Source organism: Cervus canadensis, chromosome 9 (assembly GCF_019320065.1).
Source record: "Cervus canadensis isolate Bull #8, Minnesota chromosome 9, ASM1932006v1, whole genome shotgun sequence".
NCBI classification, from domain to species: domain Eukaryota; kingdom Metazoa; phylum Chordata; class Mammalia; order Artiodactyla; family Cervidae; genus Cervus; species Cervus canadensis.
Genome location: NC_057394.1, coordinates 70,928,367 through 70,950,675, shown reverse-complemented (window position 1 = coordinate 70,950,675; position 22,309 = coordinate 70,928,367). Strand labels below are relative to the sequence as shown.

At 42.2% G+C, this 22,309-nt stretch overlaps 1 protein-coding gene across 3 annotated transcripts in view; it reads right to left on the bottom strand.

The window, feature by feature from the left end:
• LHFPL6 (LHFPL tetraspan subfamily member 6) overlaps positions 1–22,309 on the bottom strand; it is a 223,212-nt gene that overhangs the window by 139,553 nt on the left and 61,350 nt on the right. For 2 of the 3 annotated variants that reach the window (XR_006271108.1, XR_006271109.1), the window contains exon 3: positions 1,622–1,749. The exons of the other annotated variant lie outside the window; for it this stretch is intronic. The gene's annotated coding sequence lies outside the window, so the exon portion shown is untranslated. The remainder of the gene's footprint in view (positions 1–1,621; positions 1,750–22,309) is intronic. 3 annotated transcript variants of the gene reach the window in all.

Sequence of the window (22,309 nt, the reverse complement as noted above, 5' to 3'; positions counted from 1 at the left end):
ACGTTAATGGCCTTATCTGATTTGATTTGAGTAGCAATCTTTTAAAATTAATAACTCTGATGTCAGCTTCCCTGTCATGTTGCCAAGTTTAATTCCCACTTCTGCCACGATTAACACTCTAATGAAGACACTGTCTGATTTTACCACTAGTACACCCTTACAGAGCATCACTCTGCTCAGCTACAAAGCTTCTGTAGTGAATCACGATAAATCAACCCCAGTGAGAGTCCTTATCAGTTGCAAGACTAAAAACCACTAAACATTTCTATTTCTCTCTAAATCTGGATTGCCCCATGATGTATTTAACATTAAATCATCACTTTCATTTCCAAATGTTTCACTCTGTTTTAGGGGATTCTCCCTAAACCATTCCACAAAAGGTAAGTGATTTGGTTTCTGTTGAAGACCTAGAGGATAAGTGGCTTTCCCAAGAGAGGAGTTCTACAATGTCCAATCAAGAATTAATTGCGTCCATCAAACCCCGTCTCTGCCTCTACAATCTGAAATGAGTGAATAAAGATGTGGTATATAAACACAATGGAATATTACTTGGCTATAAAAAATAACAAAATAATGTCAATTGCAGCAATGTGGATGGACCTAGAGATTATCATACTCAGTGAAGTAAGTCAGACAGAAAGACAAACATCATATGATATCACTTGTAGGTGGAGTCTAAAAATAATGATATAAATGAACATATTGACAAGACAGAAATAGATTCATAGACATAGTAAACAACTCATGGTTACCAAAGGGGAAAGTGAAAGTGTGAGTCACTCAGTCATGTCTGACTCTTTGTGACCCCATGGACTGTAGCCTGCCAGGCTCCTCTGTCCATGGAATTTTCCAGGCAGGAATATTGGAGTGGGGTGCCATTTCCTTCTCCAGGGGATATTCCAGACCCACGGATTGAACCCAGGTCTCCCGCATTGCAGGCAGATTCTTTACCATCTGAGCCACCAGGGAAGCAGGGAGGGGATGAATTAGGAGTCTTTCCTTTTCCTCCCGTGCAGCATGAGCAAAAACAAAGGTGCTTATCTCACAGATAAGGGTTAAAAGTGGAGTGCTTCTCCCATACTCAGCATACAGTAGGTGCACAGTAAATGCTGTTATTCCTACTGGTGCTGTTATTGCTGTCAGCAACAGGAAGTCAATGGTCTTCCAATTTCCTGACCAGGATTCTTTTAATTCAGCCACTATATCTCTTATGTGAATATATCTTTCATTATAATGCCAGCCTATACTACTATCCTGTCTCATATCTCATTCTATTTATTCTCTTTTACTACAAGGTTCAAAATTATATTTGATCAGCCCAGAATATTTTCCTTCTGTGACAGAATGTGGTTTTCTCCTTTAGCCTAATTTAGTTAAGACTCAATTTTCACAAAGTCTGCATTAGAGCCAGGAAAACACTTGGTTTGAAATAGCCCCACTTCCTTTCCCCCTGACAATTAGTAACGATTTTCCTACAAAATATATTGAGGTTTCCCATAGGGTCCATCTCAGTTGAATGGAATTCTCAACCGTATCACCACCATGGAAGATGACTTTTGGTGACATTTCACAAAAACAAGAGGAAAATAAGATCCACTGTTCCCTGCTCTCTTTCATTTACCCCATGAAGTGTGCAGGCCAGGAGCTTCCTCTTCACGCGGTCATGGAGTTTCAGAAGAGGCATCCACCACGTATTCAAAACTTGACAAGGGGCTGGCCCACAGAGAGCAAGGGCAGAGAAGCAGGATGCTAAGGAAAATAGGAGCCAGGAGTCAAGCAATTAACATTTTTTTTCATGCTTCACTGTAATTAGCCAGATCAAAGGGGACCTGGGCTTACAGAATTCATCAGCTCTGTGCCTCTCTGAGGACAGTTAGCAAATAGTCCTGTAAACTTTCAGTATGGCTAATTGTCCACAGGCAGACTTTGTTTTCTTGTAAATCACTCCTTTGTGAATCCTTGACCAGTTATTCACATCCTGGAGTGCTGTACTTGAGAACAGTTGCAGGACACATGTAGTTCCCGTGTCCTGGGTATCTCTTGTGTGTTGCAGGTGGCCCAAGAACACCCCAAACCCACTCTGCAAGGTAGGCACTCGGGTTCCAAGTTCTGTGACTGTTGCCTCATTGTTAGGCAGTGGTAGGAACCGAACTCAAATCTTTCCAAAAGCCTGTGATTTGCAAAGGTCCCTGATCATTAAAGAATCCTCTGTGCTGCTTATTAAAAATACACTTTTTAAGTCAGGCGATCTGGAGTGAGGCTAAGAAATAGGATCTTTAAAAAGTTCCAAGTGATTCCTATTTTCCCTCGAGTTGGGTAAGCCAGCTGCATCTATGGGACTTTCTATTTACGCCCAAGAAATTGAAAACAGAAACTCCATTTTGCAGGAGTCTTAAGGATTTCATGACTTGTCAGTCTCTTCCAGTCTTTTCTTCAGAGACTCAGAGTAATAAACTCATTTCTATCGTAATCCATATCCATGTCAACCCTCTGTCCAGAACCCTGAGTGGTTTCCAATTTTACTCAGCATCATGGCCAGAATCCTTACAATGGCCTGACAGGGCTCCATGATCTCACTCTTACCTTTGGGACACCCTTGCTCTTTCACTCATTCATTTCTAGACACATAGCCCCTTGCCGTCCCAGAAGCGCTCCAGTTCCCAACCTGGACCTCCATTTGAGCCGTTGCCTCTTCCTAGAACATCCTTCCCTGAGAGATCCCTCACCTCCTGTAAGTCTCCACTCAAACACCAGCTCCATAAAGTCTGCCCTGATCATCCTATATAATGTTCAACCATTCTCGACTCCTGTAACTCCTAATCCCCTGTACTAACTGCCACTTGTCAGGAAGATCTCCTAGAGAAGGAAATGGCAACCCACTCCAGTATTCGTGCCTGGGAAACCCCATGGACAGAGGAGTCTGGCTGGCTATAGTCCATGGGGTCGCTAAAGAGTTGGACACAATTGAGCGACTAAACAACAATAACATATACATACCTCACATACTTACTCTAAGGCAGGAGTCCCCAATCTCCGGGATCTAATGTTTGGTTATCTGAAGTGGAGCTGATGTAATAATAATAGAAATAAAGTGCACAATAAATATAATGCCCTTGAATCATCTCAAAACCTCCCCGGTCTGTGGAAAAATTATCTTCTGTGAAACAGGTCCCCTGGTGTCAAAAAGGTTGAGCGCCGTTGCACTAAGGCATATGTATACATATACCTTCTAATATGCCATGTAATAAGATACTGTGTACTTTATGCATTAGGCTTACTGTTTACTTGCTACAGAATAAACTCCACAATATCAGAAACCTTTGTCTACTGAGATAGGCCAAGCACCTAGAACAGTGCCTGGTATGCAGTAGGTGCCCAATAAACACATGTTAAGCTAATGAATATAACTGAACCAAGATTTCATACAACAATACTATACTACCCCTTACTATGTCAATGGACTCGGATACAGTCCATCCAATTCTCTTCTAAATCATCTCGTTAAAGTATTGGCTGCAACTTATTAGTTGGTCACCCAACAGTTTGAAAAACACTGACATAATTAAAATCCTGTTGCTTCTTTGCCAACAACTTGCTGGGTGCCTATTTAAGTCATCAGACCAATTTCTCACAAAGCGTCATTTAACCAGTCACATACAAGGAGCTCCCTACAAAGGGTAATCACTATAAGTGGTGATAGAAAATGGGCAAATGAGAAAGATGATAAAATAATCAGATTAGAGGTTTTGGCATATAATCACATGTTCAGCAAAATGCTAACTCAGCTTTGAAGGTGTAAAGTTGTAATAAATATGAATATTCAGGCAATAAACATGACTATAGTAAGCAATGCATCAGTGAGTCATCCGGAAGAATAGTAACCTGTCTCAAATTGTATTAATTTAGTTACAGCAAAGTAAGGTTTTAAAACATTCAGTTTAATCATCATGTTTGGTGAATTTTCCTTTCAAAACTATTAAGAGGAAAGGACTGGTTTTAAGTCAGATGAATCATTTCAGAGAACACGATCAGTAGGTCCTATATTATCACCAATGACCAATTATTTGTAGTTATATTAATATTTTAAGGGGTCTTAAATATTCTTTAATCTTAGTTTGGCTTCACATTTCACAATTTATGCTATAAGCATGCCCCATTAGTTTGCCAGGACGGCCATACAAAGTATCACAGACTGGGTAGCTCAAACAAGAGAAATTTATTTTCTTGTGACTCTGGAAGCTAAAAGCCCAAGGTCAAGGAGTTGGCAGGCTTGCTTTCTTTAGCAGACTCCCTTGTTGGCTTGTAGGAAGCTGTCTTCTTTCTGTCTTCATAGCACCTTTCCTGTGTGGGTCTGTGTCCTAATCGCCTCTTCTTAAAAGGACAGTCATCTTGGGTTAAGTCCCACTCTAAAGACCTCATTTCTACTGAATTATTTCTTTAAAAACCCCATCTCCAAACACAGTCACATGCTGAAGTATTGAGGGTAGGGCTTCAACATATGAATTTGGAGGAGACACAACTAAGCCCATAATATCCACATTCTTAAGTTTAATGCCTAAGACATATGCAGGAATAAGCATATCAATTTATACTTTTACCTGCTTCCATATATGCAGCCAAAAGCTAAGATAAAAATATACAATTTCACATTTAGTGCACCTGGCCTCTTTAACATGAATAAAAACAAACTGTCAATAATGATGTCAATGAATAAATTAAAATTGATTTAACTCCAGTTAAGATCTCGAGCTGGTCTCATCAACCCAGGAGAATAAAAGAACTTGCCTTCCTCAAAACTCAGGCTTTCTTCCTAAATACTTCATTTCAGATTGGTCTATACAGACAGGCCTATTTCTCCTAAAATCCTAGGTGCCAATTTAAAAGGAACGTCTATCTCAGGCAGGATGAACCAACCACCTCAGGAGGAAATGTGAGGTTAACTGAATGGTTTAAAATCAACCACGTAGAGATGTGATCAGCCTCGAAGCATCCTAGGAATCACGGCTATTTCCACGTTACACAGAGTGGAATCTGAATGGAATACCATTGTCAGTGGAATTCAGAAGAGAACCGGTGTCAGCCTTTTGTCGAGTCAAACCTTGCCAGAAGGCCCCTACGGGTAGGGGATTGTGCCAGATCCTAAAGGAGACGGAGTGAGAAGCTACGGAAAGAAGTGAGTTGTTTTTTTTACTTGGTGGATGAAAGAGAGTGGCGCTATTAGAACTGTCAAAGGACGTGAGGGCTCTCGGGCAGAAGAATTCCACTTATTCTCAGAGGCAGCCAAATACAGTCTGATCAGTTGGTTCAAACCCTGAGAGGCTGACTTTGGCTAAAGGAGAGAAGAACTGTCCAACAGAAGTCATGGGGTCAGTGAGTCCCTCTCCCTGACTATTAAGACTAAGGGTCACGCGTGCCCTGGAGGGATTTGTGTGTCAGGTAGAGAATAAACTTCCTCGGTGCCTTCCAAATCTGAGACTCTTCCATCATGTTCATTCCCCCTAAAGGTTTCCAATGAATGACAATACCTACCTACCTTCATGCACTGTCTAAATAATAATACTTTGTCTACAGCATAAGTAGACAGTATCATCTATTCAAGGTTGTATTGCCTTACTATCAGAAAGGAGTTACTCCACAATTTCCTGCCACATATAAGTGATATCGTATGACATTTGTCTTTGTCTGACATCACTCAGTATGACAATCTGTAGGTTCATCCATGTTGCTCCTCTAAATTTTTTTTTTTTTTAAGAGATGATATCATTCACTGGTTGTTATTTTTTGGTGCAACCAGAAAATAGTGGGGTACTGAATATGGGAGATTTTGACTGTCTTGGGTGTCAGCTTAACGTTCAAGTGGCAAAACAAACAAAAATAGAGCTTCATTCTACACCATGCTTCTTAGTCATCTTCATTACAATATAATTTTCTAGGGAACATCGTAAAGGTTTCCAATACTCCTATTCCATGACCAACAGGGCAGTTAATTATGATTCTGGACAAAAACAAAATATAAACAAAAACATGTATGAAAACAGACCTGTTGTTACTACTGCTAATACATTTGCCAGACTTTTAACAAGAAATGAGGATCCGAATGTTCACACAGTGATCAACTTGATCAACTGTGAGAAAGGACCCCAGAGGCACAGGAATGAGGGGAGGAACACGGAACAGAGGGGAGTAAACATCTTCAGTTAAAGTCCACCTGACTTCACACTCTGCTGAGCAGTAGAAACCAAAATCACCTAATTTCTACCCAGCCAGGCTGGGAGGATCATCCACAGTGAGAAACATTTCATGCTCCTCATTTACTTTATTTTATTTTTCGCTTGTCACCCCTAAATTAATCAGGGCCACCACTGTTCAGCAGCTTAATCAACAGAACTCCATCATCTTGTCAGCTCCTTAAGAAGAAGGAAGTTGGGGCGGGGCGGGGGATGGGGGAGCAGTGGAGAAAGCTGGGGTCAGGGAGGGGTGTGCAGAGAAGGAAGGCAGGCGGTGGCTAAGAATTGAAAGAGAGAGGAAGGTGTGAAAAAATAATGTGAGATCTCACATACAATCTAAAGCTGAGGCAGCCATGTAATTATAAAGCTAGCTTTTCTTTCACTTGACAGCAGAAGAAAAGGAGGTGAAGAGAAGCTTTTAAATGAAACATGACATTCCCTTATTAAAGTCTGATTTCGATTTTAAATGGCTTAGAGCTTTGCATCTTTACTTCCCCACTCAAGGAGTCGATGTTTAATAAAAAAAAGAAAGAAAGAAACTGCAATATTTGAGGAGAGCATATGCAGGTTTCTAAACACAGTCTTTTTATCAACCCTTTTAGGTTAATAAAAGCTTTTAATGTTATCCAAGCAGTAGTTGGGCACTGTTTGGTGGGCATAAATGTATTCTGACTTACAGGGAAAATGCATGGGAGGCTTTTGTTTAAAAATAGCATGATGCATAATGTGTGCAATGCATTAAGAATTTATTGCCCGTTTCTGCTTCAATTCCTCTTTACAGGGGACAGTCCACAGAAACCATGCATCCTTACAAGCAGAGCTCGGTGACCCGCACTGCACTGGAGCACTGCATGCTGGGACCTGCAAACGGCCAACAGGACGGCAGCTGGAGTACATTTTCTGTGCGATGAGAGGTTCAATACGTTTCAGGTTTTATTTTTCATCTCTTAGCAAAAGATGAATACCACTGCTACTTCCTTCCTCCCCACACAGGAAATGAGAAAGGACCCCATGGTCCTCCCTCCCCTCCCTCTCCACATCCTCCACCTGCCTTTTGTCTGCAGGAAAACTTTAGCCAAAGAAAAAGTTTAATCGGAGAAGTGAGAAAATGCAGATGCAAAGGAACACAGTCCAACAAGACCAGATAATCAAGTTCAGTCAAGGACCTTGACTTCCTCCTCAAGGGCTATAGATAACATTCTGAGCCACGTCCTGTGAGCTGTCTGGTAGATACTGAAACCCCCACCAAGTGGAAGAAGTTAACACATGATGACCAGGCTGGAGCCATGATACATGCGGCCATAGCTCTAAGAACCAGCCTCAAGGAATGGGAACAGACTGGCCCTGGAACTGAAGATACTTACAACAATTAAGACACTGGTTAGAGCACTGATGACCAATTTCAAGATGACAGTCAGAGCTGACTGTACTGTTTCTTCATGGAGCCCCTTCTCTCTGATAAAAGCTCTTGTCCATTGGTTGTCAGTGGTGGGCAGCTGGCCTTTAGCCAAGAGTCCAGCTCTCTGCCCCCCTGGTTGCCAGCTTCCAAAATAAAGCAAACTTTCCTTTCCACCAACCTCGCCTCTTTATTGGCTTGAGAGCACCGAGCAGACAGACCCCACTTCTGGTAACATACCCACTTAAGCATCCCCTCCATCTCAAAGGACTCCAGACATTTCTCCCAAAGTAAGAGGAAAATGCCCCAGTGGCTACAGTTTGTATCTGCTTGATAAATACTGTAAATAACAGTCATAATAATGCCTAATATTTATAAGGACATTTTGCATATGGCAAAATATTGTTACACATTGTCTGCATATGAGGTGGATGTTACTAATTTCATTTTATAGAAAAGAAAACCGAACCTCACAGAATGCAATTCAAAATATATAATATTTGAATATTATCTATATAATATTCAAATGATAGAAAATGCAGTTCACCCACAGAAACAGAGCAAATAAATGACAGTTCCAAGACCCCAACTCAGGTCTCCAGACCCTTTTCTCCCTCCCTCTCTTCACCCTTTTCTATTCCTTTGTCCTTCCTTCCCTTCTCTCCTCTTTTCCTTCCCCTTTTTTTAAACAGCTTTCAAAGTCAAAGTCAAGGTGTTTGTCACTCAGTGAGGTATGACTCTTTGTGATCCCAAGGCCTGTAGTCCCCCAGGCTCCTCTGTCCCTGGGATTCTCCAGGCTAGAATACTGGAGTGGGTTGCCATTCCCTTCTCCAGGGATCAAACCCAGGTCTCCCACATTGCAGGAGGACTCTTTAGCACCTGGGCCACCAGGGAAGCCTATTAACAGCTTTGCTGAAGTATAACTGACATAATAAGCTGAACTTACTTGAAGTGTACAATGTGATAAATTTTGATGCGTATATAAAAGTAAAAAAATCACCATAATTAACACAGGTATCCATTATTCCATCAAGTTTCCTCCTGATTTTCTGTAATTCCTCTCCCCCTCCATTTCCCACTCTGCCATCCCAGATAACCCTTAACCTGCTTTCTTTTGCTATAGAATAGTTTGAATTTTTGAGAATTTTATAAAAGTGGAATCATACTCTTTTTTTTGTCTGGCTTCTTTCACTCAGCATAATTATTTTTAGATTCATCCAGGCTGTCACATGTATCAAAAAGTCATTCCTTCTTATTGCAGACTAATATCCTAGTGATATTCACTGCTCATAGTGAATAGATCACTAGATCACTAGATCACTGCTCATCCATTCACCTGCTGATGAACATCTGGACTGTGTCTAGGTTGGGGTGATTATAACTACAGATGCCAAGAACATTCATACACAAGTCTTTGTATGAATATATGTTTCATTTCTCTTCGGTAAATTCCTAGGAGTGGAATGGCTGGGTAACATGGTATGTGTCTATTTTACTTCTTTAAGAAGCTGCCAGGACTTCTGGTGGTCAGATGGTTAAGAATCCATCTGCTAATGCAGGGGACATGAGTTTGATCCCTGGTCCGGGAAGATCCCACGTGCCGCGGGCAACTAAGCCTCTGCACCAAACTACTGGGCCCGCGTGCCTAAAGCCCACACTCTGCAGCTAGAGAAGCCACCGCAATGAGATGTCCAAGCAGTGCAATGAAGATCCAGCACAGCCAAAATAAAATAATAATACATAAATACTTTTTTAAAAAAGAAGAAGCTGCCAAGTTGTTTTATGAAGCAGTTGTACAATTTCCTATGGCTGTCAGCAGTGTAAACGTTTTAGTTCATCCACATCCTTACTAACACTGATGGTTGTTGTTTAGTTGCTAACACTAAGAATAGCTAGGGCTTCCCTGGTGGCTCAGAGGGTAAAGTGTCTGCCTGCAATGTGGGAGACCGGGGTTTGATCCCTGGGTTGGGAAGATCCCCTGGAGAAGGAAATGGCAACCCACTCCAGTATTCTTGCCTGGAGAATCCCCATGGACAGAGGAGCCTGGTGGGCTATAGCCTATGGGGTCGCAAAGAGTTGGACACCACTGAGCGACTTCACTTCACTTCAAGTACAGTTAGTCTTTTTAACCATAATCACACTGGAGATCGAAAAACTAGGTAAAAATAGCATCACCCGTTAAAGACAGAGTTCATTCTATCAAGTCATAAATTCTGAGCAGGGTTGGTTTATAAGTAACATTCCTCAAATTTCCTTTATCTTTATCTTCCTCCCCCAGTTACAGTGTTTTCCAGAAGAGCTACTTTCGCCCTGAGGCAAATGGGGTGGAGATGTCTGTAGTAACTATAAGGAGGGCTGCCTTGTCCCTCTCCTGGAGTTGTTGTTCAGTCTCGTTCAGTTGCCAAGTCATGTCTGATTCTTTGCAACCCCAAGGACTGCAGCATGCCAGGCTCCTCTGTCCTCCATTATCTTCCGGAGTTTGCTCCAATTCATGTCCACTGAGTCAGTAATGATATCTAACCATCTCATCCTCTGTCGCCGCCTTCTCTTTTTGCCTTCAATCTTTCCCAGGAGTGAAAGTGAAAGTCGCTCAGTCAGGTACAACTCTTTGCAACCCCATGGACTATACAGTCCATGGAATTCTCCAGGCCAGAACACTGGAGTGGGTAGCCTTTCCCTTCTCCAGGGGATGTTCCCAACCCAGGGATTGAACCCAGGTCTCCCACACCGCAGGTGGACTCTTTACCAGCTGAGCCACAAGGGAGTAGGTCACTAGAAACTGAAAATTAGGAAACAATTGTTTCTTGTGCTGCCCCAGGATTTTATTTTTAGCATTGAGACCCGGGGAATGGTGGGTACATGGGAAACTGTATTTTTTATATAGGTCTGAAATCATTAGATCTAAAATTCTTCACCAAACCCTAAGTTAATCAAGAGTCCATCATGCAACTTTCCAGAAAAAAAAAAGGGAAGGGGGAAAGAATGTGGAAGAAAGTATCAAAATAAAAATTAGTTGCAAATAAGTATTCTTTACAGAAATGGATAACTTTGTTTCCTGAAGAGAAAAGCTAAGTAAAACAAAGCAAAACAAACAGCCAAAGAGAAAAATGGCAACTTGAAATAATGCAGCTTAAACCTGAAATTAAATCACTGTAACTAGCATCTGTGATTATTATTAATATTTTTAAAATATTTGCTCATGAAGTATTTCAAATATACAGAAAGTCGTAGATTAGTATAGTGAACATTTCTGTATCCACATCTGGATTTACCAAACTATAACATTTCATCAAACTTGTCTGCTTCTTAAAATAACACAACATTCTAACAAAGTTGCTCTTGACTAAGAATTTACAAATGAGAATAAACTGCAAAGTATATTTAATATACTTCCTCCCACAGGCAATTTTCCATAGTCTTCAGTAATCAATCATGGCCCTCCTTGCCCCTAACCTTTATTGATTGATTAAAACTAGTTCAAAAAGAAAGGAAATATAGTCACCATCCCTGACAAATGCATAGGAGGAGCAAAGCAGAGGGTTTAACACAGAGACCAGGAAAATTGAACTTTCTAGATCAATTGACTTTATAAATGAGTACAGAAATTTTGCTTTATGAAAAATGAATACTGTCAAACCACACTATCTTCTTTTCATGAAATATCCACAGCATTTAAAGAAAGGGCAAAGGCTGTTAGGACAATGAAAAACTTTTCTTCTTCTGCATTTTAGTAATATCTTGGACTCAATCACCAATTTAAAGTCTATTTTTCTCTGGAGCAAAGTTTCACTGAAAAGGTATTTGCTATCGATTTTCTGGTGCTCCACAGTAAGATTTTGTGGGCAGTCGGGTATCTGCCTTATGGAACAAAAACACATGCAGAGATGTCCTTGAGAAATGCTTCATAATAACATCGATGCAGGGTCCCTTCCTGCACTTCCCCTTGTAACTTCCTATCTTTCCCTTTGTGCTCCCCATCACTTTTTGGAGCACCTACCTGTAAGACTTCTCTCCCAGCCCAGCTATTGCCTGTGGGTTCTCTGAAAAGTTTCCTTCTCCAGACAAGTGGTTCACAAGCCTCCCCCTGAGACCACCTAGGAAGACCTATAGTCTCTCCGTCCTAAAGTGGGATGAGCATAATAAGTCAGAAAGAGAAGAACAAATATCATATATTAACGTATATATACATGGAATCTAGAAAGATGGTATAGATGAACCTTTTTGCAGGGCAACAATGGAGACGAAGACATAGAGAACAGACTTGGGGACACAGTGAGAGAAGGAGAGAGTGGGACGAATTGAGAGAGAAGGACTGAAACATACATGTTACCATATGTAAAACAGATAGCTACTGGGAATTTGCTGCATGACTCCGGGAACTCAGCTCGGCGCTCTGTGACTCCTGAGAGAGGTGGGATGGGGTTGGAGGTGAGAGGGAGGTTTAAGATGTTGATGTATGGCAGAAACCAACACAATATTGTAAAGCGATTTTCTCCAATTAAAAACAAACTAATAATAACAACAAAAAAGATACTGAATATAGTCGCCTGTGAGATATATATATATATATATATATATATATATATATATATACATATACATATATATTGCAGCCATGAAATTAAAAGATGCTTGCTCCTTGGAAGCAAAGTTATGACCAATCTAGATAGCATATTAAAAAGCAGAGACATTCCTTTGCCAACAAAGGTCCGTCTGGTCAAGGCTATGGTTTTTCCAGTGGTCATGTATGGATGTGAGAGTTGGACTGTGAGGAAAGCTGAGTGCCGAAAAATTGATGCTTTCGAACTATGGTGTTGGAGAAGACTCTTGAGAGTCCCTTGGACTGCAAGGAGATCCAAGCAGTCCATCCTAAAGGAGATCAGTCCTGGGTGTTCACTGGAAGGACTGATGCTGAAGCTGAAACTCCAATACTTTGGCCACCTCATGGAAGAGTTGACTCATTGGAAAAGACCCTGATGCTGGGAGGGATTGGGGCAGGAGGAGAAGGGGACGACAGAGGATGAGATGGCTGGATGGCATCACCGACTCGATGGGCATGAGTTTGAGTAAACTCCGGGAGTTGGTGATGGACAGGGAGGCCTGGCGTGCTGCGATTTATGGGATCACAAAGAGTCGGACACGACTGAGTGACTGAACTGACTGATACATTAACACATTAACTATATATATATATATATATGTATATATATATATATAGTTGCTTATATATAGTAGTGTGAATCTGTTCATCCCAAACTCCTAATTTATCCCTCCCCTCCAATCTTTCCCCTTTGGAAGCTATAAGTATGTTCTTTTTATGTCTCTGGGTCTACTTTTGTTTTGTAATATACGTTTGTTTGTATCATTTTTTTAGATTCCATATATAAGCAATATCATAAGATATTTATCTTTCTCTGACTTGCTTCACTTAGTATGATAACCTTTGGGTCCATCCAAAGCATTCTCAGCATTCATTTGTTCATTCTTCAAGAAATATTAAGTTCCAAGTGTGTTCCAGAGACTGTGACAGATGCTGGGGAAAGTAACAGGGAATATGCCGGGTGTGGCCCCAGCCCTGTGGAGCTTATAGCTGGATACAGACTCTCACATTCCCCCAGCCCCCAATACGGTTAATAATAAAAGCACAGAACACAGCTACAGAACATTTGTTTCTCTCTCCTGAAGTTTAAGCAATACTCAGTTATCTATGAACACCAGTCTATTCTCATATAAATGTTTCCTTTTAAACTTCCTCAGGTCCATGGCTACCGTCTAGGGTACAAGAAAGCCAGAAAGAATTGTTTAGATCATTGGGTCTCAAACTTTGTTGTGCATTAAAGTCACTTGGAAGCCTCATTAAAACACAGATTGCCAGGCTCTACCCTACAATTGGTGGGGCCCAAGGATTTACCTCTCTAACAAGTTTCCCAGCGATACTGGTGCTGGTGTGGGGACCACACTGTAACAACCACTGGTTTAGATTACCCCGGGATGACCAGTCTCCTTCATAAGAAACTTAGGACACAGGGGATGACTTGCATCATCTCTCACCCGGGGTGATGAGGACTATTACTCTGATTTTACACATGAGGAAGCTGAGGCCAGAGAAAAATCAATGGCTTGTCCAGGAATAGCTGTGTGTCTCCTGACTCATAATGAATGCAAGAGGTCAGATTTCTCTGAGTGAAACTGAACAGGTTTTACAGAAACTAATAACTAGATCCTTATGAAGTATTTGAGGAATTCTGCCCTCTTTCCAACTCTGAAGACCAGTCAAGAAAACTGATGAGCCCATCCTGACCCTACTCTTTCCAACTCGATTCTTGAAATCCAACGATTAATCTTTGTAATCCCTACTCCCGGTCATGACATGCATCTTGACGGGAAGCTGAGTGATGAATGAAGAATGTTTTAGGCTGAAGGTCAGGAGACCCACATTCTGGCCCGGTCTCAGGCACTGAGTATTTAAACTGGTTGAATTAATGTAACTGGGTTCACTTCTTTCATCTGTGAATTGAATAATTGGAAAGATGACTTCTAATGTCCCATCAAGCTCCAGCAAGCACTCTACAATTCTCTCTGACCCCCCTGGTTAGAAATGAGCCAAAAAAAAAAAGGATAAAAGGAGGGCTGGAGCCACAAGTGACAAAGCTCTCGCAAGCAAGGGTCTCTTCCAAAAGCAAAGAATGAGAGACTCAACCTCTCTCTGCACCTGTGGATCAGAGGGGCAGTTACTAGTCAGCCCTCCTGAAGTCTGATCAGTCTGCTCCCAGCTTACAGCTCAGAGAGGAAGAGGGGTTCGGCATCAACACTGGCCCCTCGGCACTATGTCCGTACCTGCTCTGAAAAGCAGGTTACTGTGGTGATCCTGTCACAAATGGGGACCACAATAATCAAAGCCGGAAAAGCATGCTACATGCGAAAATAAAATTTACCAAAGAAATGTGAGCCACAAAACCCACCTGTGTAGCTCATTATTATTCAGCCAGGGTTAAGTGAGTGCCAAGGGATGGGTGGATGGAAGGCACACCCCTTATTAACTCAGCAGGGCCCCCAAACCAGCAGCAAAGTGCAGGACTCCAAACGTAAGATGTGTGTCTGCACTTACGGAAAGGAAAGAATTTAATATCCCCAAGGCTGAAGAAGCCAGCCCAGGACACAACTGACTGATGTAAAAAATTTAACTCCAGCCAGCCAAGAACCGAGAGAAAAATTGTGACGTGGTCAAGGACTCCTAATTCCCATATAATAATGCCACATCTTAGAAACAAGCTCAAAGACTGCGTACGAGGAACGTGTTGAGTTTTCAGGGCACTGGCAGGAATAGAGCGGATCAATCAATAACTAGCAAATGGGTCCCAGTCATTCCTTGGAGAGCCTTCTGAGCCGCTGCTGTTGAACTGCACTCATTTGATCCTGATAAGACCCGGATCCCCTTTAAATGGAGTGGCTGCACTTCTGACGGCTCTGCCCACTTGGCCCGCAAAGACTCTGATTCTGTTTTACACCTGGCGGCTTCTCTGACTAAACACTGTCCCTGCCCATGAGCCCCAGTCCCGAAGCATTCCAAGCCAGGGATGATTCCGCCGGCCGCCTTCAAGAAGTGAAGTGAGGCGCAATACAACTCCTGCGCCCACTTCCAGCTTTGCCCACTTTCCCATCAAGGGTCGAGGATTTTTTTCTTCCTGCAGAAAGCTTGAAGCACACAAAAACGATAAATCAGCAGTAGGAAACAGGGTCACAGGATTTACAGCACATGCTCCAAACACGTGCTGAGCCAAATTGGCCTTTAGTCACTCAAATGGACATAAAACGCGCCTGGGCCGACATTTGATTTTCACCATTTGCCCTTATTGCAAGATAAAGGCTGTCGCCTCAGCCTCCCTGGGAATTTCTCTGTGGCTAACAGCTTCCTAAATGCTGGCCTTTGTGCGATAATCATTTTCAGGCATTGCTTTAAATCATCTTTCTCCTTTACTAATTTATCTCTGGCCGACAGCAAAGCTATGTGTGCCGAGGTAGGCGATTGAGTGGCTCACTGATTAGCCCTATATTAGCATCAACAATGCCTTCCCAACCACCCCAAAATGTGCGTGCTGGTGAGGGAAAGTGGGGAGAGACCCAAACTGAAGAAACTGCTAAAATAAAAGGCATTATTAACTGAGCGGGGAAACCAATAATCAAAAACGTCTGCTTTCATTTAAAATAAATAAATAAATTACTCTGGGTATTCCACAGGAGAGACAAAATGGGAGCTTGAATACAGTTTCCGATGAATTCAGACCTCAAAAGTTACATGTAATTACAGTATGCCTTGGCTCTCTATTCACGCTACTCACTTAATAAGTTTAAACTAAATTTCAACCTAGGCATTTTTTTCAAAGCGTTTTGCATACTAGCATATCCTAGAAGGCTCGGGACCGTGCAGGCTAATTATGGGTTCCTATTTTCTAATGCTTCTGGTATAGTCTCCTAGCTGCATTCCTGCAAGCTTCACTTTTGAGATCGCAGCAGACTAAACCCTACAGGGGCAGACACAAAAATCTAGCCGCTATGCCACACTTGCAGCAGCCTCTAGGAAATGAATGCAAAACATTTCTCTCTTGGCAAAGGCTCCATGCCCCTGAAATGAAGTCATCTATTTGCAGGCCATCCTGCCTTCCATCATGCCAGCCTCAAATACCAGACAGCACATGACTAGCATCCCACCCCACACAAGCATCCAAGTGGTGAACCTGAGCCTGATTTTGCTGGCGTGCGGGAACAAATCCCTAGAGAGCTGCATGCAAAAGATGATTCTAATTGATCTCTGTACGTTTCTCATTTGCATATAAAAGATAGCCCTTGAACACGCAGGCTTCCCATCAAGTCCCACTGGTGTGGAAGGTCCTTAACACGGCCAGTTCATAAAGAGACCAACCAACAAGGATGCGCTGTCGGTCAATGAACAGATTGATGAACGTAGAATGCAGACATCAACGGGGACTTAAAACTCACCTGCGCTGACACTGACAGGCTAGATGACCTTGGCCAAGGCACTTGACCTCTGTAAGCCTCAATGAGCTGAACAGTAAAACCAAATGAAACCAAAATCTTGAAGAAAATCAGATGTGGAATTTAATTTACTCAGATGAACTTTCTGGAGTAATTTACGATCCCAAAGGCAACAGTCAAAACAGGAAACCAACTTCAAAAGTACCAACACAGAAGGAAGTTGTATCACTTCAACTGTTCAACTGGTTACACTAAGTCTCTTAAATCAGCCTGTGGGTGTTGTCTTAATGGAAAGCACATGACCTGACTGACAGCAATTTAAATCTTGCACATTGGAAACAGAGTGCGCTGTGTCATTTTAAGGAGAGGAGGACTGTTGTTTTTTTTTTAATTCTGATCTCCCTATGTGATCCCAAAATAATACCTTTTCCTAGAAACTGCTTTAAAGAAACCCTTATGGTGTTAAAGAGAAAGTCTTGCCAATTGCTCTATGGATTCAGAAGAATCAAAGACTGCAGACTGATTCTGCAGACTGCAGATTCTGATCTGCACACTGCAGATTCAAAAGAAAAAGTCTGTAGGGGGGTAATGAGAACTTTTACACTTCTAAATTATATAATTAGCTCCTGAGTACCCAAGACTATTTAACATGCACTTTGCTGATTGGAAAGGAAAAAAGATAATGAAGTTCAAAGAGGATAAATGAAGAGACCACTTCTGAAGCCAGTGAATGTTCACGGTATAGGAGGGGGAAGAAAAAAAAGAAAAGAAAACAACAACCCTGTTTGCTTGCTCCAAGCAGTCAAGATTTTCAAGAGGATCAGATGACAAAAATGCTTCTTTGCTCTGATTTTACAAAGAGAGATCTTAGCTCCCTTTTCTTTATTCAAAATCTGAAGTAACATCAAATAATCCAGGTGTCAACTTTTATCACCACGTTGTTGTAGTTCAGTCACTAAGTCCTGTCTGACTCTGTGTGACCTCATGGACTACAGCCCGCCAGGCTCCTCTATCCATGGGCTTCTCCAGGCAAGAATACTGGAGTGGGGTGCCATTTTCCTCCTCCAGGGGATCTTCTTGACCCAGGGATAGAACCCATGTCTCAGGAAGCCTAAATATACATATACATATGTGTATATGTAATATAAATATATATATAAATAACTATAATTTGAAGTTACTGCTCTACTCATTTTTCTTAAAGGGGGGTTCACTTATTCCTTGCCCAGTAAAGTAGTATCCTTTCCTCTGTCCTTCATGTTCTAGAATACAGTGGTCCTTTTCATTGTTCCTCACTGAATACTGTGGCAGAATCCTTCCTCTCACTTTCAAACCCTATATTCCTTGAGCTAAAGACCAAAGGGCAGCAGAATATCCAAATTCACTTAGCTCTCTTTTAAGCACTAAATAAAAAGAGAAGAAATGAAAGCACTTTATAAGGTATCTTTTAGATGACAGGGCTCATGTTCTTATTTCACAAGCACTTGTGAGTCACTAGGAAATTTGAGTGCTTTTTTTTTTCTAACATTAAAGTTAGCAATGTGCCAAGAGCAATATTGTTGCTCTATTAATAATAATAATGCAAAAACTTAGAATTCATTTTCCCAGATCCCAAAGTGTTGGAAAACCAACCGACCAGGGCCTGAACAGCTTCTTTTTGGGTAAAAGACAGGGGATCTGAGACAATCTGGTTTCTGCTCCCAGGAGCTGCTCCAAAAAGCTGTGTCTCAGTCTTGTCCTGTTTTGCACCAACTTACCTTTTGAATGTACTGGAGAAGCTCTCTATTTGAAACAGCCCTGAAGAAAAGCCTTCTGAATGATAAAGGATTCTTTTACAATGTATAATTTTTTATTCATTAACTTCTCATTTTCATAGTTTTTCTAAATTTTTCTAAAACTTTCTGACACCTCACACTGGGCCAACCTACATGAAATCTCAGGGCTGGAAAAATCTCTAAAGCCCATGCCTGTCTGGTATTTATTTCAGTCCTTCTACAATTGTATTTCTCAGCTTTAGGATACATCAGAATTACCTGGGGGGCTTTGCAAAAATATAGATGCTCATAGGGGGAGTGGGGAAAGAAAGGGTGGGATGAATTAAGAGAGAACTAGCATTAACATATATACCCTACCATGCATATACACTACCAGGTTCCACGGCTCAGCTCAGCTCCATGCTTATCGTAATGAGCTGGAGGCATGGGATGGGGGCAGGGGTCACAGGAGGGAGGCTCAAGAGGGACGGGAAGTACGCATCCACGCAGCTGATCCATGTTGTTGTAGAGCAGAAACTCACACAGCATTGTAAAGCGATGATCCTCCAATTAAAAATAAGTTTTAAAAAATACAGATGCTCAGGAACCCCACCTGACTTAATAACGCAGAATTCCCAGAGATGAGGCCCAAACAGGTGTGTCCACTGATGCTTCCTGAAGACAGGCAATGACGACTAATATCCAGTCCTGGATGGAACACCCAGGGAACCGACAAACCAGCAGAACCAAAGCCTACTTGGCTTCAGCAGGAAAGCAAATTAATAAACCAGGTGGTAAGCAGAGTAGCTGCTGGGAAAATCAGAGCCCCAATATGTGAGAAACTATGAAAAATATGTAAATATTTTAAGACTGGGGTTTATTTCTGATAATATTGCTTCACACTATCCAAACCAGTCACATTTTCCATAATCCTAAAGCTATGTCTACTCACACTAAGAGCGCAGTGGAGTAAGCACTCCACTGTACACACACAGTAGTTACACAAGTGTGTGAGAGCCCCATCCTTCCTCTCGTGTCAGTAAGAGACTGGGCGTCTACAAACCTTAATACCTCAATTTGGGCACGATAGATAAAACAACACATGAAGCACCCTGGATATTAACACAGACAAAAACTGAAACGAGGGGGAACCTGCCCAAAGCAAATATCACTGATATTCAAACCACCACGTTGACGTGTGGTGCCCCCAGAGTGATGCACCAACCACCAGAGAGATTCAGAGGAACGGTCCACGCTAAACAGGCTTCCGAACTTGGTGAATCACTGGTCTCAGTGGAAAGCGGGATGCATCAGTATCTCCCAAAGTTTCTGACCACCCTCTCTGTCCGGGAGCACATCACCCAGCAGCCTGGTCTTCACAAAGGGTTCATCTGAACCAGCGCCTTCCACCACGTAAAGGGCGAGGTAACATACAGGGACCTACAGTTAGGACAGAAAAGGGTAGGAGTCAAGAAAGAGACCCAGCTTCTCAACCAGAACAAACTCAGGGAAGCAAGACAAGACACAGTTTCAGGTGCATCAAGTCAAACCAGTCCAGCACGGGCTCTCTGAGACCACGATGCCCCCCACCCCACGGTTGTGGGGACCAGCTGTCGTGTCGGGGACACCCAACAAGAGCAAGAGTGTGACTCGGGGCATTCGGGAGTGGTGCACTCTAAGAACAGCTAGTTAGCATTAACAGATTCTAGGGGCAATTTCCCAAGAACAAAAAATAAAATTAAAAAATGGAGAGTTCCAGGCTTCCAAAGACTGTGAGGAAGCAGGGAGTTAACAAGTCATGAACTCAGCCACAGGGAAAGAGAGCTGAACTCCAGTCATCAGAACTGGGGTCAAAGGGAAGACTGGGGTCTTTAAGGCTCATAGAGAAACCAGCTTCCAAAGGAGTAGCCATATCAAGGCCAGACAGCAGCAAATATCATGGTGATGCTGAGTGGAAGTGTTCACCATAAACTCTTTGGATCCCCCTGCCTGAGGGGTAAGTGGTCTCTCAAGTGGGGATTCCCAACCCTGATGTCTATGAGAATCGCTGTGGTCAATCTAATCACATCAAACTCTGAGCATGGGGCCGGGCACTGTTATTTTTCAGTGCTCAGGGTGATTTCACTGTGCAGCCAGGATGGAGAATGGCCACAGGACTGGGAAAGGGTGACTACTGGGTCATATGTAGCCCGAGCTGTGTGCAAAAGGCACTGGACTCAGAAGCAACAGCTTGCTGAGACCCAGGCAGGATCTGAAAACACATAATCCATAATCGAATTCTACATAATCCTAAACCTGTGTCTACACAGACACTGATTCTGTTCCTTTCTTTTAACAATGTCCTTACCTTCACAGGTCTCAGGTAGCATAAGATACCTGCAGCCTTTTAGAAAGATCATTTCGACAAATGAGAGGCAGAAACAAAGACCCCAGTTCAGGCTTCAATCAATATTTCCTCTAAGTGGGAAGTAAAGATTCTCTATTTTTAAACGACCTCCCTAACCATGGCGGCTTGCTACAATACTTACATGATCCTTTTTTATTTTTGTGATCCTTTTATCTTGAATTGAATCTTAGAAAGCCGAACTTCAGAGTGTCCAAAAATACCCCTTATTACATACAGTCGGGTTCTACTGCTAACTATCACTTGCTGGATGTGTGTTTCATGTACATTTTAAGTGATGAAAAGGAGATCAGAGGTTAAAAAATGAGAATCACATTTCCTCTACCGTACATAAAGAATGTCAGGCTTGATTATCAGGTTTCTATCATTTGGTCAGAGGCAAAGATGCAGGATTTTACGCAGCAACTGGACTGCTGATAAGATATGCTATGTGCTGGGGGTTGTTATGTATGTTTGCTGTTTATTAGCCACACTGACACAGAGAGCGATGAAATAGATGCTTTCCTCATATTACAGAGGTAAAATGTAGTCATGATAATGAGGCATCATCTATCCAAGTATTGACAACATGTCTAATGGTACTCACCGCAGAGCAGCTAAAAGATTCTCGACTGTAGACCTGCTTTGCTGATGACATCTCAGAAGATGGAAAAGAACAAAAAGGGAGCTCGTGCACTGAGATTTAAATCTGACCAACCAACAAGGACAGGTCAATTAGGGAAGGGAAAATTAATGGCATACTGAATGAAGTGGTCCTCTTGACACTCTCTTTTAGACCCTCCCTCATGATGTCTTACCCATCCCATTGACTTTCTCATTGTTTTTTACTCACCCCCACCCCCAGTACACATATACAGCCTCTACCTAGCCGATAATTCTCACAGCTACCAGTGTAAGCGTTTTACCATCCAACTTTCGTTATGTGATTTTCTTCCTTCAAACAAAAAAAATCTCTCCCCTTTTACAAGCACTTAGCATTTACTGTTTGGCAGGCATTAGGTAAGGACTTAATAAATGTTAACTCAGTTAATCCTCACACAAAAAACTTACAAAGAGGTTGATGATTTAACTTCATTTTGCAGACAGGGAAACTGAGGCAGGGAGGTTTTAGTAAATTATCTAAGATTACACAGCTAGTAGGTTTTCCAGGTGGTGCAGTGGTAAAGAATCCACCCACCAGTGCAGGAGATGCAAGAGACATGGGTTCGATCCCTGGGTTGGGAAGATCCCCCAGAGGAGGAAACGGCAACCTACTCTAGTATTCGTGCCTGGGAAATCCCATGGACAGAGAGCTTGGCAGCCTGCAGGCCACAGGGTCACAAAGAGTCAGACTAAACGACTTAGGGACTGAGCATGCACACAGTGAGTAGGGAGCACAAAAGAATTCATGCCCAAGACGTCTGACTCTGGAGTCTGTGTTCGTAATCAGTACACTGCGGTTGGCATGGCCAAGTCCAGGCTCTTCAGCATGGCAGAAGTCCATGACCAAAGCCTTCAGCACAATTGCACAGTGCACCTCCTATGCACCCCACAC